At 41.6% G+C, this 16,354-nt stretch overlaps 1 long non-coding RNA gene across 1 annotated transcript in view; it reads left to right on the top strand.

Annotated features, from left to right (window-relative positions):
- The window catches only part of LOC121919356, a 21,036-nt gene extending 5,348 nt beyond the window's left edge, over positions 1 to 15,688 (top strand). The window contains exons 2-4 of the long non-coding RNA XR_006101454.1: positions 8,474 to 8,574; positions 9,200 to 9,308; positions 15,123 to 15,688. This is a non-coding gene — a long non-coding RNA (uncharacterized LOC121919356). The remainder of the gene's footprint in view (positions 1 to 8,473; positions 8,575 to 9,199; positions 9,309 to 15,122) is intronic.
- Positions 15,689 to 16,354: the final 666 nt, after the last annotated feature.

Here is a 16,354-nt window from a genome sequence, read left to right as displayed (position 1 = left end):
CCATGTATGCACATGGATCTAGTGCCAGACGGACAGGTTCTTTTATACTTCATCTTCACGTATTGTGTCAAACCAGGTTTATAATTTCCCTTGCAAATTGCAAGCAGAGGGGGGCTCAGCCTAGATTGTGACTTCAGGAAGGGGCAAAGTGAGCTAAAATACCCACCACCTACTGCTCAGGTCTTAATCTGGATCAGGAAACTCACACCGGCAGTTTGTGGGGTGGAAACACCCTATTCTGCTGCGTAGTAAACGTTTGAAATAATTTAAAGCCATTTTCTTGCTGCTGTATACTCATCTGACACCAAAACAACAAGAATGCCCCTGTAGATGCCTCCATAGTTCTTCTAGACTGCCTGATTGGATTCATGTCTCTGTAGATATAGTATAACTTTCATGTTGCTTCTTCACCTTATAGCCCTTTGGTGCTAATGGTTTCCTCATTCTGTCAGCTGTCACTCTCATATTTTTCTGCACCATCTCCCTTGCAGTGTGAACACTTTTGTGCCGCACCATCACCGAACATCCTTAACCCTCAGGCCTCCCAACCAAATGCTTGCTCACAAAGGAAGCCTCCTTTGTCCATGTTGTCTCTATTTCACATTCTTATTTTTCTTTTCTTTTTTTGAGGGGAGGGCAAGTCAGTGGGTACAATTCTGTCAAATTTTTCATGTTCCACTAATACCAGTGATAAGTGTAAGCATGAGCTTCTAACACGTTTCTCATACTGAAAACAATTGGACTTACTTAGTTTTTCATTTGTCATACTTGCCCCCTCCTGCTGGAGGTGTGAAACCTTATATGGGGAGTAGTTATGAGGAAGAACCATACTGAACCAAGTGGCGTTATGTACGTTTCCCCATTACATGTACATAAAACAGCTATACATAATTGAATTAGCTATTTTTATTTACACGATATATCTGTATTTGTGGTTTGTTCTAGATCAGTGATGGCGAACCTGTGGCACGCGTGCCAGAGGTGGCACTTAGAGCCCTCTCTGTGGGCACACGCACCATCATCCCAACACAGACTTCACTAGAGTTTGTCATTAGAAATCCAGAGAGACGTGGCACTTTGTAATAAATAAGTGGGGTTTGGGTTGCAGTTTGGGCACTCGGTCTCTAAAAGGTTCTCCACCATTGTTCTAGATATATGAGCCTGGCTTCTCTTCTGATGTTCTCAGGGTGTGGGAGAGAGGTCTCAGGGAGAGTGCTGCCTTTTAAAGGATTGTGTTTATGTTCATTTGTTACTCTCTGTCCTCTTTCTTTGAGTGGAGTATTCCATGAAATTGTTATTTATGTTGACTATATCAAGCTTCATGGAATCACCAGAGGTTGCTCACAAGAACCCTATGATATCACAGGGGTCATCTCTTGGTCCTAGGTGGTGGCCCTGAAATCTCAGAGCCTGGGATAGTTCCGACCAGTCAATCTGTGGTGACTGCCACTTCCCTTCCTTCTCCACCTGGTGACATAACCATTCATGTACCTCGAACTCACCAAAGACACTAGCCTTTTTCTTGACTGCAAAGCATTGGAATAACTGGATGAAATGTGCAGGAATATTTGATATCTCTATTAAGCTCAATGTAGTGGGGCAAATGCAACATGAGCTTGTGGTAGAAACTGGAGTAATAATTCTGGATGCTCTTGTAAGGTTGTGTGTGTGTGTGTGTGTGTGTGTGTGTGTAAAAACATATATTTATTGTCTCAGCAAATCCACCCAAGGATAGTAAAGAAAACAGACAAAAGAGGTTGATCTATACTTGGTTAGAAGAGCCCCTAAAAGCTGGCTCTCATGTAGGGGTAAGCTAGCATCCATTATTGGGGTTGGAGTCTCATGGGTGTTCCTTCCAGAGCAAAGGAAAACAAAGACACTGATTTCTTTAGAGAAGGGGAAATGATGTTTGCAGGTAAGAAGGATGCAAACACTTTGAATATATTGACCAAAGAAAGAATAAGAGAAGTGAAAAGAAAGGGCAGGCATTATTTAGACTCCCTTCTTTCACTAACCACTGTATACAAATGTTGGTCCCTCTTTGCTTCTAACAAAATGGCCTCAGAAAGCAGCCTCTCTCTCTCTCTCTCTCTCTCTCTCTCTCTGTGTGTGTGTGTGTGTGTGTGTGTGGCAGCAAAATAGTGATAACACGTAGGTCAATGAAAATGTAAATACCTTTACTGTGATGCCATAACGGTAGTAGCTGAGGCTTAAGGCTGCTCCAAACAGTCAGCAGCCACCCTCGGGCCCACTTTGGTCAACTAACAAGGAGATGGTGGAGGTGAGAGTGAGTAGGTCTGTGGGTAGGTAGCAATTTTGTGGGAGGCCAGGTAAACTGCCACTATGGAGGACAGTCCTGGAGGTGCTCCGAACCCTTCCCAATCTGCCACCTGAGCTGAGATGCTCACCTTGGCTTGTGAGATGTGTGTACAAACAACAACAGCAACAAAAAATAGATTGGCTGTCCGACATCCTGTGAAAAAAGTATATGACCCTATATGTGTGTAAGGGGAGAGGGGGAAGCAAGTGACAGCATGGCAGGTTCTGTTGCTCCTTACATCATGCCTTTGTTGCATCCAAAATCAGAACAAATAAATCCTCAGAGGAACAGCATGATCCCACTGGTGTGATGGCAGTTCTCCCACTAAATCTCTTTGAATCATTATAATGATCCTGCAGCACTGGCCATATCTTCTTCAGGGCTATTGAGCCCACATTTTATCTTTCTATCTGGAAAAAAAAAACCACCAAGGAAATCCTAAATCCTGTTGTTAGGGTGGGCAAGCAAAATGTAGGGTTAGTAAGGAGCTGTGATTGCTGAAGTAACTGGATGGTGTTGGGACCCTTCCTGGTTATGTGGACCTTGCTAGATGCCCATGCATGCCAGTCTGTGACATCAGCCAAGGTATGCATGACAAAAGTCACATATGATGAGTACCGCAAAATGAGGAAAGTCTGCATTCTTTTTGACATGCCAAGAAAAATAGAAAGACATGCAAACACAAAGCATTAAAGATATTAACTATAGGCCATGGTCCTGGCAATATAAGTCCAGGGCTGTTTTCATGAGAAATCAATCTGCATAGATTTATATTGACAGAAATTTGCAGCTACTGCTAATCACATGATGCTTGGACTAATAAATGTTTAATGTGCAAGCATTACTGATAATTTATGAGGCGCTGAGTAAGAGGTAAAGCAATGGGATGAGGGTCTAAGGAGTTGTAAATGAGGAAGGGAAAACGGCTGTAAAGGATATTTTGGATTCTTTTTCCAAACGTTCATTTATTTCCAAAGGCTGTCCGTGAAGAAGACTTTGAACATTTTGACCACATGGTGCTGGTCTGTCACTTGAAACATTTGCATCCAGAGGTGAGCTGCTAGAAGATAGCTCAGCACACATTCTTGCCAAATTTATAATGAAGAAGGAATATCAAGAGGCAACCTATATTGACTCTTTCTCCAAAATTATTTCTCTGCAACTGCACAGAGGAGTTGGAACAGGAAAGTGTTGAAATGTATCTAGCTAAGAACACAATCTAGCCTGTTAAGCTTGTGGCTCAGCTCCATTGATTTTGGAGGAAGGAGAGTTAACTAAACCTGACCTTAAATTACTCTCCCTGAAATGAGTGAAGCTTCCAAAGGCTTAGCTTTGGATAGCTTGCATCAACTTCCCTGTAATAATGGCTATGGTGGGCCAGAAGGAGGACAAAATACACTGTAGTCACATGTAGCTGCTTTATTGTAAAGAGGTAGGATTATTGGCTTCTGGGAGATGGTCTGCAGAGAGATCTTAGTCTCAAAGGTGCTACAAATCTATGTACATAATGATTCTACAGACTAACATGGCTATATCTTTGAATTTTACTGGAGATTGATCAGAGATCAGACTAGCAGGAGGATGGGAAGTTCCTTTGGGCCACATCAGACCCATGAGGCATAGGCTCATCTGCTATAAGGCAATATTAATATTTTACCACAGTTAAGGATTTATTTTGGAGTGTGACCCCTGGCATGGTGAATGTTGCAGTCTGAGGTTGACTACTCCCAACTAGAGCGGACCCATTCAATACATTGTTGAATGGTGAGTCAACACATAGGTATATGCTATTGACTGAATAGGACTTGTCAGGACTAACAACATGATTTAGGCCTGAGAGTCTCTTGCTTTCTTTTCTAGATAGTAAGATAAAATGTGGATTCTCTCAGTAGCCACGAAGAAGAGGTTTCCAGTGCTGCAGAATTGAGATAATGATGTGAAGAGATTTAGTGGGAGAACTGCCATCACAGCAGTGGGATCTTGCTGGTTCCTTGAGGATTTATTTGTTCTGATTTTGCATTTTACTTTTAACCCAGAAGGACTCTTGCCCCAAAGGTGGCTTACACAAAGTAACATAATATAGAAGGCCTGCTTCCCTTACCCTGATAATGGTTGTGCTGGACTACTATTTCATTACTCCTAACCAGTACACTTGCTGCCACCTTCTGGCAGCTGTCAGGAGTTGTAGTCCAACAGCTCTGCAACACACTGGATTGGAGAAGGCTGTGATAAATGTGAGGGCTGCTTCTATCCTTCATGCCAGTGGGTTAGGAGCAATCTACCAACCTTCCTCTTTTCCCTCTCATATTGCAGGATTTTTCATTGCAGATGCCACATCCCACGGAAAGGTAAACCCAATCTTCATATCGATACAACAACCCTGTGGAAGTAGACAGGCTAGCTAAGGAAAAATAAATAAATAAATAATCTGGCATTCACTCGTAAATGTTGTGGCTATGTAGATAATTTGAACCCAGGACTCTACAACATTCTATGCAGCACTTCACCATGAGAGATCCCAAATAAGTGTTGGATCAGTTGCTTACAGAGTACACTTAATTTTTTTAAAAGGAGGATGAAGACTTTGGGATGTGGGCATAAACAGCACCTGATATCATGAGCGTTGGTGAGCTAGTGACTCATCTGGGTCAGCCATAGCCATAGGAGGCAATAGAAATGTCATTGAGGAGCGATACATAAAAATGCTAATCTGAAGTTTATAGTGCTGGATTGTATCCCAGTCACGTCAGTTTCGGGTGACTCAGCTTTTCACACGGTTATGTGACAAAGCACCTTAGATGATGTCCTCTTGCCTTTGATTTCCTCTTTAATGGGTGGAATTAAGCAGCGGATAGAAATACACAGAGCTTGCCACCTATTCAGTTTTGAGTACTGCCTTTATTTTTGTGCTTTTGAAAAAAGAAAGAAGGAAAAGAAAGAAGGAAAGAGACAAAAAGAGACAAAAGAGAGGCACAGTCGGAATCTTTGGTGTGTACGTTATGGTAAATATATTGGTTCTAACCAGGGTTTGGTTCTCAGCTTGGCCATGAAACCCACTGGGTGACCTTGGGCAAGTCACAGACTCTCAACCTCAGGAGAAGACAACGGCAAACTTCCTCTGAACAAATCTTGCCAAGAAAACCACATGATACATTTGCCTTAGGGTTGCCATAAATTGGAAATGACTTGGAGACACACAACAACCAAATTTATTTGTATTTTACAGCAGCAGCGGTAACAACAACAATGATAATGGTAGTAATAATACTCAGGCCAAGGTGCATAATAGTATGATGCTATGTGGCTCTGGATTAGAACAAAATAGCTGTTTGGCTCCTGGGACCTTTTCAAACTATGTAGTTACAGCATTAGGATTCTACTTTAATGTCTATAACAACATGTAAACATGGGACTGGCAGTTTTAGGGAGAGAAACCATTACAATCCTCAGCCAGAAAATTCTCCTCTAGTGCCTCTGAGCAAACTACCAATACCAGAACTTCATAGGATGCAACCATGGCAGTTAAAGTGGAATCATAGTACTATAACAGGTGTCAACACTGAATACTACAAAACTTTAGCTGAAGTTTTGAGGATACTTGATTTTACAGTTCATAATTCCTCCAGAACTCTCTCTTTGGGGACTGTGGCTGAGCTATTTTCCCTGCTATTCTTAGGACAGGACTAGAAATGAGGCAGAAAATTTATGATTATCTTTATCCTTTTTTAAGAAGCAAAAAAGAGTTGATTTCGGGCATAATGTGGGAACAGCAGGGTTTAATACTTTCCTCAATGCAATTTCCTTGCTTGAAATACAGGCATACCTCAGTTAACAAAACCTCAAAGAACAGAGCTCCTTTTTTTTTATAAAGTCTTTTAATGTCCATCCAGTCCCTTCCTTTTTTTCTTTCTCCAGCTACCTGGACATTTTTTTAGCTGTCTCAATATTGGGCAAATGGTAAAAAAGACTGGAGAAACACAGACTTTTGGCACAGGGCTGCAGCAGCTTGTCTGCAATTATCAATGCAATAAACAAGTCTTGAGCCAGGACAAACTTGGATTCTGCTCTACTGCATCCTACTGTGACTGTGAGGTTTTGCCTACAACCAGCAAAGTAAAAAGCAGCTGCCCTTTCTGAGCATGAGTGAACAGCAAAACAGAAAGAAAAGGGAGACGAGATAAGCTTGCCTCGACAGCTACCTCTAACATGCTTTAAAAGCATAGACCTATAAGCTTGGCCATCAAAATGGGAATCAGAAGTGGAAAGAAGAAAGAAAATAGCATCCCAGTATCCATGTTGCAAGAAGCCCCCAAGTGGTTGCTAGGAGGTTCTAAACGTTTTATTTACTTATGCAATGCTTACCTGACCTGGTTTGGAATAAAGGTTTGTTGGAATATGTTGGACTGCTCTTTTGTGTGGTGTAAGAACCTATCCTTATTCTTTCCATTCAAAGGCATAGCTGTGTTAGTAGGAAAATCAGAATGCAAAGGTATCTTGCAACACTTTTGAGACCTCATGAAAGAGAGAAGTTGGTAGCATGAACTTTTGTAGATTTGAGCCTACTTCCTCAGATGCTTGAGGAAGTAGGCTCAAGTCTATGGACTTTAACACGCGTGGAAAATCAGGGTGGGTGGGGTTAAACAGTGATTATCCCATGAAAATCATGTTATCGCGATTAACATTTTCACAAGACTTTGCAATTAAAGTACCATTATCCTGGGAATAAACAGGCAATAAACAGCAACAAATCATTCTCGGGGAAATCCCATGCTGTTTATTGCCTGTTTATTCCTCGGATAATAGCTCTTTAATTGCAATGTGTGTGAAAATGTTAATCATGGGCGGGTTACAGACCACCATAAAGTACGCGCTCTGCGTGTACTAGGGTTAGGAAGGGCCGTATTAGGGTTAGGAAGGGTCTTACCTTCCTCATGGGCCTTCTTCCTAGTACGTGCGGAGCGCGTCCTTAATGGCAGCGCCCATCCACATGGGCACCACCATTTTGACGTCTTGGATGCATAGCGTCCAGACGTGTCACAGCGGAAGTGACGCCACGAGTGTGCGCTTTGCCCCTCATGGCGCCACTTCTGCGTTTTGAAAAGGAGCGCCATTTCCGCGCTCCTTTTTCGCTGTGCCGGGAAGCCTCACGGTCTGGCCGCTGGGGCTTCCCTCTGCAGTGAATGGCGGCAGTGGGAAAACGGCCGCTTCAGGGCAGTCTGTAACCTGCCATGATTGTGCAATTTTCACTGGATAATTTCTGTTTAAACCCCCGATTTCCTCCCTGTAATAAAGTCCTAGGAAAGCTCATGCTACTAACTTCTATCTTTCAGTTGGTCTCAAAGATGCTGCAAGACCACTTTGCATACTATTCTTTCCTTGTTATTTGGGTGGCTATTTGACAGTGCTTGGCTGTGAGATTTTGTGGGAACAAGTTGAAAATGAGAGCTTCATATTGCCAAAAGAAGAAGAAATGCAGCTCCAAAAATTTAAATAAATATAAGGCGGGGGCGGCAGGTACAGATTTGTTGTAAGATATAAAGTTTCACTTCCTTACTGCTAAACTCCCAAATGAATCTCAGGCAGATTTTGTACAGTACATGCAAGTTCTGCAAAATTTAAAATGAAGATGCAAACATTTTACCTTTCTTTTTAAAAAAATGAGGAAAATTTATGGACAATTTAATTGATTGATTTTGTGGATAAATGTACTTTCCAGGGAATGGGAAGGGAAGGGAGTGGCTGTTGCCTTGGTGGCTGATGGATGAAAAAGAGAGAACAGAGGTTGCACAGGAAGTCAGCTTGCAGGCATCCTGGAAATCCTGGCCCTCACTGATTCTCAACCTTGGGTCTGCAAGATTTCCCCATTTTCCTTGAATACAAATTCATTATTGTTAAGAACATGGAAGGTTTTAGTCTATCTTTCCAAAATGGCTTTGTTTGTACGGTAAGAAGTCAATAGCTTTGATTTGTCTGTCTTGGGTGGTCTGATTGTCACATTCAGGTGACTTATTGAAGCTGTACAGACCCTATACAACCAAACCACAAACAAACATCAACAAGCAAAGCACCTCCGTTCCTCATGGTTGTTATAAACTAGCTTTGGGAGGAAGGAATCACTCCTGCAATTATTTTTCTTTCTTTCTTTTTTAAAAGAAAATACTTTGTTTAGAGTTCTGGAGGAAAGACAGAGCGAGATAAAAAATACCCATGTGTAGTGAGAGAAGTGAAGAGAAAGAGTCATCATTCACCAACAGGTAAGTAACCCCAAAGCCAACAAAGAGATAAATAGCACCACTGGTGTCCTGCTCATTTGTCCCTGAAATGAAAGTGCAGGTGAATTGACTTTGCAAAGAAAGTTTTGCAGAAAGGAACAACGGGTACAATTTCTTCTTGGATCCATATGTTTCAGGTATGTACACTCAGGATATCATGTGTGTATGTGCATTCAAGTTGTCGACTTACTGAAAACCAGTTTCTTAGGGTTTTTTTAGGCAAGGAATCCTGAGATGTAGTTTTGCCAGTTTCTTCATCTGAAATATAGCTACTGCACTTGGTGTTTGTTGGCAGTCTCCCATCCAAGTACTAAACAGGGATGACTCTGCTTAGCTTCCAAGATGAGACGGGGTTGGGAGCCTTTTGGGTTTTTAGGCCATCTCAGGGTACCATATCTGTCTTCAAATTTCCAGCAGCAATATCCCAACTTAGAGGGCCAGATGGGAAAGAAAACAGAAAGATGACTGTAGAAATATTGAAATCATTTTTTCCTCCCACCTCCTTGGTTGAGATGGTAAGTCTGAATCACTGGTCTGTGTATAGCATCCTTGCACTCTGGTTAGTGGAAGGGGCATTCATTCATGTACATGATCTTGCTTTTTTAAGGATGTGCTGTCAAGACTGTCAGACGGGGACTCCTGGCTGGAAGAAATTGTCCTGGTCACAGTGGCAGCAAATAATGAAGCAGAAGGAAGCTGAGTGAGATTTAAGAATGGTTAGAACCAGGTTCTTAAAAGCTCTTAATGCTATAGCTATACATGTTTTCTATGGCAACTGGTTAGCAGGGCAGTGAATATGCTCTGGCTTCTGGTCCAAACTTTAAAGGAGCTATGTTGTGGATAGGATTCAGCACTTCAAACCTCCTCTAAAGATTAGACTAAATCTCAGAGGATTTCCTGCCCCACAGACATGACAGCTCTGAGCTATCACTGCATATTGCCAGAGACTAAATAAACAACTAGTCCCCAGTTTGTGGTTATGAGATGTTATACTTTCGGTCCCAAAAGCCCCTGCTAGCGATTCTTGGAAATTTAAGTCCAGTTACATCTTGGGAACCTGAAATTGGGAACAAATGAAATTAACAAACTGAACCATGTGATGCCAGCTGGATATACTGTAATGACTTCATATCACGGTGAAATAGGCACTCCCTCTGTAGCCAGATTCCCAAATGCCATGTTTACATGCATGTTCATTTCATGATTTCTCTACGCTCAGTTATTGTATATGTTGGACCAGTTCATGTAATCTATCCGTTTCCAGTGAAAATGTAGACTGCTGCCACACTGCATTCATTCAAAACCTACTTTAGAAAATGAAAGAAAGACAGTATCATCTGCACATGATAGGATAATTCTGACCAAAGCCAATTTAGGCAGGCTGAAGGATTCTGAAGAAACAGAAGTAGAGAGATAATTAAGGTACAGAATGTATAATGAAGGTGCCAAAATAGAGCCCTGGTGCATGTCTTTATCAACAGAAAATATCTGTGAAATCCCACATCTAACTTGTACAGTAATATTTGTATATAAATTCATGATTAACCATAGCAATCTCTTGTCAATAGAGGAGGCAAGGAATTTGGCTCATAATCTCTCTCTCAGGATTAGATAAAAGGCTGACTTCAGATCAATAAATGCAACCTACAAACTGTTGCTATGGAATCTAGAATATTTCTCTGCCAGATGATTTAGGACCAAGCAATGGTTATATGTTGACTTAACCTTTCTGAAACTTGACTGTTCATCACCAAGGATATCAGTCTCTATCCACTCAGAAAGATGATTATTAAGAAATTGGGCATACAGTTTGCCTATGACAGAGAGTAATCTTATAAACAGATAGTTAGATGGGCCATTCCTATGTCCTTTTGTAGATGTGAATTAGAATCACTTATGGCCAGCTAATAGGTAGTTTAGTCTGTTAGCGCTGGGGTACAACTGTGTCCACACACAGAAGACTGCCAGCCAGGAAGACAAACACCACTGTTGAGTCTGGAAGTGGTTCACAACTGCCAAGGTTTTTAATTTTAGTTGCAGTAAATATTTACAATCATGATACAGCAATATTTACACAAACCAGCATAAAGCTCCGCCATCAACCAACATCCATACCACCACATTGTGTACTGGAGCATTCATCCTTATATACACAAACACAGCTAGGATTCTGATCCAACCCCCTGATAGTATTTCATCAACTTTGTCTCATGTAGCCACAATGACAGTGCGGTTTGGAACTGCTATGACTCACCTCCATGCTCAAGTTGCATCAGCTTCCTCTGAGTCAGCATTTCCTCTTTAACCCATTGCATACACCTGAGACATTTTACATAGCCTGGGGCAAAGATATACTGACAATGCCATCTGTTTAATATGAGTGAAAAGAGTTGCAGGAAGGGGTGCCCACCATGTTACATTTGTTTTCAGCAGTTTGGGCAAGATTAAATCAGGCCCTGATGCTTGGTCAAATTTAAGATGGGTAACTAATATCTTTAATTCATCTTGGGACACACAAGACCACTGAGGAGCATCCAAAAGCTTGAAGAGAATGAGCTTTACTACTCAGAGATCACAGAACCTGTTCCCCACTAGCTCTATACAGGGCATACAAGAAATAAATGCCTCACACATTTACAGGAATATTGCAATTGGGTGAATCCACAGTATTTCCTATCACACCTGTGATTGTAGCCCAAAACAACTTGGTGTTTTTTGTAAGGAGAGATATATGAGAGATGCCCATTGCATTTGAATAGATTCTTTCTTTTTCTTTGCTAACAGTGATTTATAGTATCTTTTGGGAATATAAAAAGGTTGTGGAACTGTCTGACAGTTGTCTCTCCCATATTGACCATACATTTTCATTAATCAGGTTCTGTCTTCAGCACAGTCTTTACTGAACCAGGGAGCCATCCCTTTATATCTAAAATTGCTAGGCCTCCTTTCTGTTCACCTCAGTGTTGTTGTCAGTACCAAAAGGAGCTGAGAATAACTTTCCAGGGCCTCTTGTTTATTATGTGATGCAATAATATGATTTTTAAACCACAAACATGGCGTTGAATTCAAGATAGTTGAAATCTCATCAGGCAGGTTTTCTGACCACTGCAGCCTTTCTGTGCCAATCATCATAATTGAATTAATAGGAATTGTATCTGGGAATGGATATTAATGTGAACCCCAGAAAGCTTGTCCACTTCTCACTGGGATTTTGGTAAGAGGGATGCCCACTTTGTTTTGTTTTAAGTGTTTTGTACTGCTGCACATCTTGGGGTCCCTCTGAACGTGCTCAGACCACCTTCTTTCTGCACAAATGGGCCCATTTCTCTCAGTATGGGAGGCAGGGTGGAGTTAGAATGAATAGGAAGAAAAATTACACCAACAGTTTAAACCTGGTGAAAAGATTAAAAAACACACTCCTTGCCTGAAGGCTTACATTCTAATAGACGGTAGAAGAAAAGGAAAAAAGGATATGTGTGTGTATGTGTGTGTGTTAATGTGGAAACCAACATTGCAGGCTCCGGAAATACCTCAGAATTGCAGCAAGGATAGATTCTAAAATCAATGCTGTTCTCATATTCATGTTGCAATATGCAAAAGATATCTTTTGAGCCTAGAACAAACAGAAGTAATACTGTAGGGTCCCCTACTGTGGGGAAATTGAAAACTTTAAAACAAAAGAGATAGGCCTTGTACAACATGAAATATATGCTATTCAAAGGATGCAAAACTACAGTTTCATTCTCTAGTAAGCTTCCTATCTAGAAGTTAATATGCAAAGAAGCAATACAATTTCACTTTTATCAGACAGTCTAAATCATGCAGTCCACAGGAGAATTCTTTTTTGCTTCCTACCAAATAACAATAATTCAGAGTAGCACAAGAGACATTTTTTAAAAAAACAAAAAACTAAACTAGCACTATATATATATATATCCCATACATACCATGTATTTCTGGTGCATTATCTCACACATTTGAAGAAGACTGTAATAAAACCCATTTTTCATTTAGAAAGAAATGAAGTAAGATGAAATTTCCATGACAAAAATATAAAAGAGGAAAATAATCTTGTCTTTTTGGATAGTATTATCACAGGCTCCAAATGCTAATGCAGTATGCGGCATCACTGCACAGGAACAAAGCACAATTATCAGCCTTGGTCCACTTGCAAAGGTGGGGCAGGCCTTGCCATTATGGAGGGTGGCACAGCTACCTTGGGCAGCAGTTAGAAGGAGACAAGGAGTGGCATCTCCAGCATACATACTGGAGGACAGAACTTGCAGGGCAATGGGAAGGCTGCATTCTTCACAAAGTTAGGCTCATGCCCTGCCACTGAGGTTCAAGTAAGATTCATTTTCCAGTCAGTCAATTGTTATATGTGGAATTGCGTACCCTCCAACATTGCACATGTGAAAACTGGGAAACATGATGTCAAGCAAGAGCAGAGTGTAAGTTGGTAAAACTTATTAATGAGAAATCACACACCAACTAGGGGAGACTGCAGGAGTTTGCTTTTGCCTGAGCCTGTTGGGAAACCAGCATAGTGGTTTGAGCATTGGACTATAACTCTGGAAACCAGGGTTTGCATCCTGACTTGGCCATGAAACCTCTTGCCTGACCCTAGGCAAGTTATACTCTCTCAGTTTCAGAGGATTGCAATGGCAAACCCACTGTGAAGAAACTTGCCAAGAAAACACCTTAGGGTTGCCATAAGTCGGAAATATCTTGAAGGCATATGACAACAACAAACTGGAAAGGGAAGAACTTGCCTATCCTCTCTCCTCCTGCTGAGTAAACTGAATCCAAATTTTGAGTCCAAAGTACAAGCTTTTGTACTTTGAGCTCAGTTTCTTCCAATTCAAGTAAGAAAAAACAACAGGAAACGTGGGAGGATGAAAGAAAAACTAGGACATTTTAAAAGCGGCTGAAAAAGTGGGATGACAAAGATTAAGCTGGACTGTTGCTGCAAATTGGGACTGTCCGCAAAATGTCCCTAAAAATTTGAATCATATAAGAGAGTTTATTTCACTACTCTTTGCAAAGCTTATAACAGCCTCATTCCCACTACGGTTTAAACTTGATCATGATTCGGTGTGATCTGGTTTAAACGACCACGGTGTCACGGCCAGCCATGAGGAGGACGAGGAGGAGAACTCGGCTTCTCAGGTACAGGAGGAACCTGAAGCTGTGCCAGGGCCCAGTTCTGCCCTGCTCTCCTCTCCCAGTCCCAGTAGATTTGCCTCAGCCAGACCCTAGCTCTGTGGGATCTTCTTCAGTGGATCCTGGGGCTCAGCAGCCCAGCCTTGCCCCAATAGAGGTTTCAGGCTTGGGAGACATAGAGCAGCAGGGCATTGAGGTTCCTACCTTCAGCCTGAGGAAATCAGAAAGGGTGTGCCTTCAACGTTCCAAAAGACTTACTGAGAAACACTCATTAGCCACTCAGCAGCTGTGATAAGGGAACTGGCGTGAGATATAAGACACGTGGCAGACACCGAGCTCCTTTATCAGAGTCTATTTGCTTCCATTAATGAAGGCTGCTTGCTCTGACTCCCCTGGATTCCTTGCTTCCTAGACCTCTGACTGCCTTTGAATCTTTAACCTCAGACCGGACTCATTGACCAACTGTCTGGCACTCTTGACCTCAGACTGGACTTGTAGAATTGCTCTCTGTAATCCTGAATTTTGGACTGGCTTGTGGCTTATTCTATTCAGATGTCAGCTGGTACTGTTGCCTGTGGAATTGCTTCTTGACAGCTTGGCGTGGTTTACTCTTGCCGAGCAGGCTCTTATCAGCCGTGTGAATGTGTGTTGGCAGCATTCCCGGACACACAGTTCCCACTTAACCTGGTTCAGAAAGAGGGGCCACGCTTTTGACCCATTTAACCTGTGTCAAAAAGACACTGTTTTTCCGCTGGGTCTTTTGGGCTGAATCGATTTATCTCAAAATAAATCGATTCAGCCCAAGTGGGAACCGTGTGGATTCAAATTTGCCTCGGCCTTCTCTGCTCCTGGCCTCCTTGCCTCCTCCCGGCCTTCTTTCGCCCCCGGTCCTTCTCCGCCTTTGGCCTCCTTGCCTTCTTCCCAGCCTCTCTGGCACTGGCCTTCTGGAGCAAACATAGTGAGAATCACGCTCGCTGCTGAACTGATTCCTGGATTTAGTTCAGAAACCCGATTTAGCGTTAAGTGAGAATGAGGCCAAAAAGTTACTTTTTGAACTACAACTCCTAGAAATCCTTGCTCACATATATTAAAATAACAGAGTACATTCATAGATATTAGCTAAAGGTTTACAATGTTGCTATTATTGTTTTGTATTACTGATTAAAAGTGTTTTTTAAAGGTTTACATGCAGCTTTAGTAGTTTTGTCTGTGCCTGCTTGTTAATAGTAAATCTATATATGAGGTTACAGAGAAAGAGTCTGTCTTTTAGCAGGCTTTGTAACTCCTTTGTCAGTTTTTGATCTGCAAAAATATTCCACCAATTATTTATACCATGCACCTATTGGTATACTGTTAACTTTTTTTAGTAGTCTTCCCATGAGGTTGTTCCAGACAGAGACAGAAAGCAGGATGGTCCTATGAGCACTGCTGAAAGACCAGCTCCTGCAGACTCTTTCCTCAACTGTTACTAGACTGCCATTCCATCAACCTGTTGCAGAGATGTGAAGCAGGCTTTTCCATCAGCCCTGCTGCAAGGCTAACGTTGTGAGGTTCCTGCAGTCCCTGAACTCTTTCCACTTCACGTGGTCATTGAAAGACCTGCTGTATAAGACTTAGCACCCGAATCTACTTTTTTCTTTTCCCTCCTAAGGCCATTTTCCTTTTTGTCATGTCTTTCAGATTGTAAGCCTGCAGGCAGGAACTGTCTTGTTTTACTGACTATATGCTTCAGTGGCAGAGGAAGGCAGAAATGCTTTTAATAAATAATCAAATAAAACTTGTTGAGTGAGAAGATGAATTTTACAATGCAACAGTTCATGCTTCATGCAAAAATGGAAAGCAAAATAAGCCACATCCGCCCCAAAGCTCTATTCCTAAGGGACAGTGATTAAGCAGAATGCACTCCTTCATAAGCAGTGAAGACTCTAGCATGTTTTGGCTCGTAAATTTAGTGGCAGCAGGCATCGTAATGTTTGTTTTTGCCCTTTATACTGGAAGTGATCGAGTAGATACTGGATACAGATAGTGACTTTCTGTTCTATTTCCAGGCATCTGTCACATTGTGTGAGGCTGCTTTGCATTGTCAAAATGACATTGAAAGACATAACCCAATGCAAAAAAAGGGCCTCAAGCATTGTAAGAGTGACATGGCATGCTCTAAACAATATTTGCTGTTTGTGGATCAGGTACTCCTTCAAAACTGGTGTTTAGGATGATCCTTAGATAATTCAATAAATGTGCTTTTCCAGCAGTAACAATGGCAATGTGGGTTAATATTTGCTGTTTAAGACAGATGGCATGAAAATGCAAAAGGAAAAGTTAAGATTCTAAGTATGTTTTGAGACCAGTTATTGAAGTGCCCATGGAATGCCTGTTGAAGCCCAACATCTAAATCATATATGAAATAATTAAATAGTGTTCACCATAAATAATGTGTCTGCATCATATATGCTTACTTGTGGCTAATATATTAATTTGTTCTTCCTATTTGCTGTTATGTCACCATTGGGATTAGACTAAAAATTGGGGGTGTGGGAGGGAGAACAGCAACAACAAAAGAATCTGATGTCTGGCTTCCTTCTTATTTGGTCAGAAAGTG

The sequence above is a fragment of the Sceloporus undulatus genome, chromosome 1 (genome assembly GCF_019175285.1).
Source record: "Sceloporus undulatus isolate JIND9_A2432 ecotype Alabama chromosome 1, SceUnd_v1.1, whole genome shotgun sequence".
Taxonomy (NCBI): Eukaryota; Metazoa; Chordata; class Lepidosauria; order Squamata; family Phrynosomatidae; genus Sceloporus; species Sceloporus undulatus.
The sequence above is the reverse complement of the archived record's forward strand: the minus strand, read 5'-3'. Positions and strand labels throughout refer to the sequence as shown.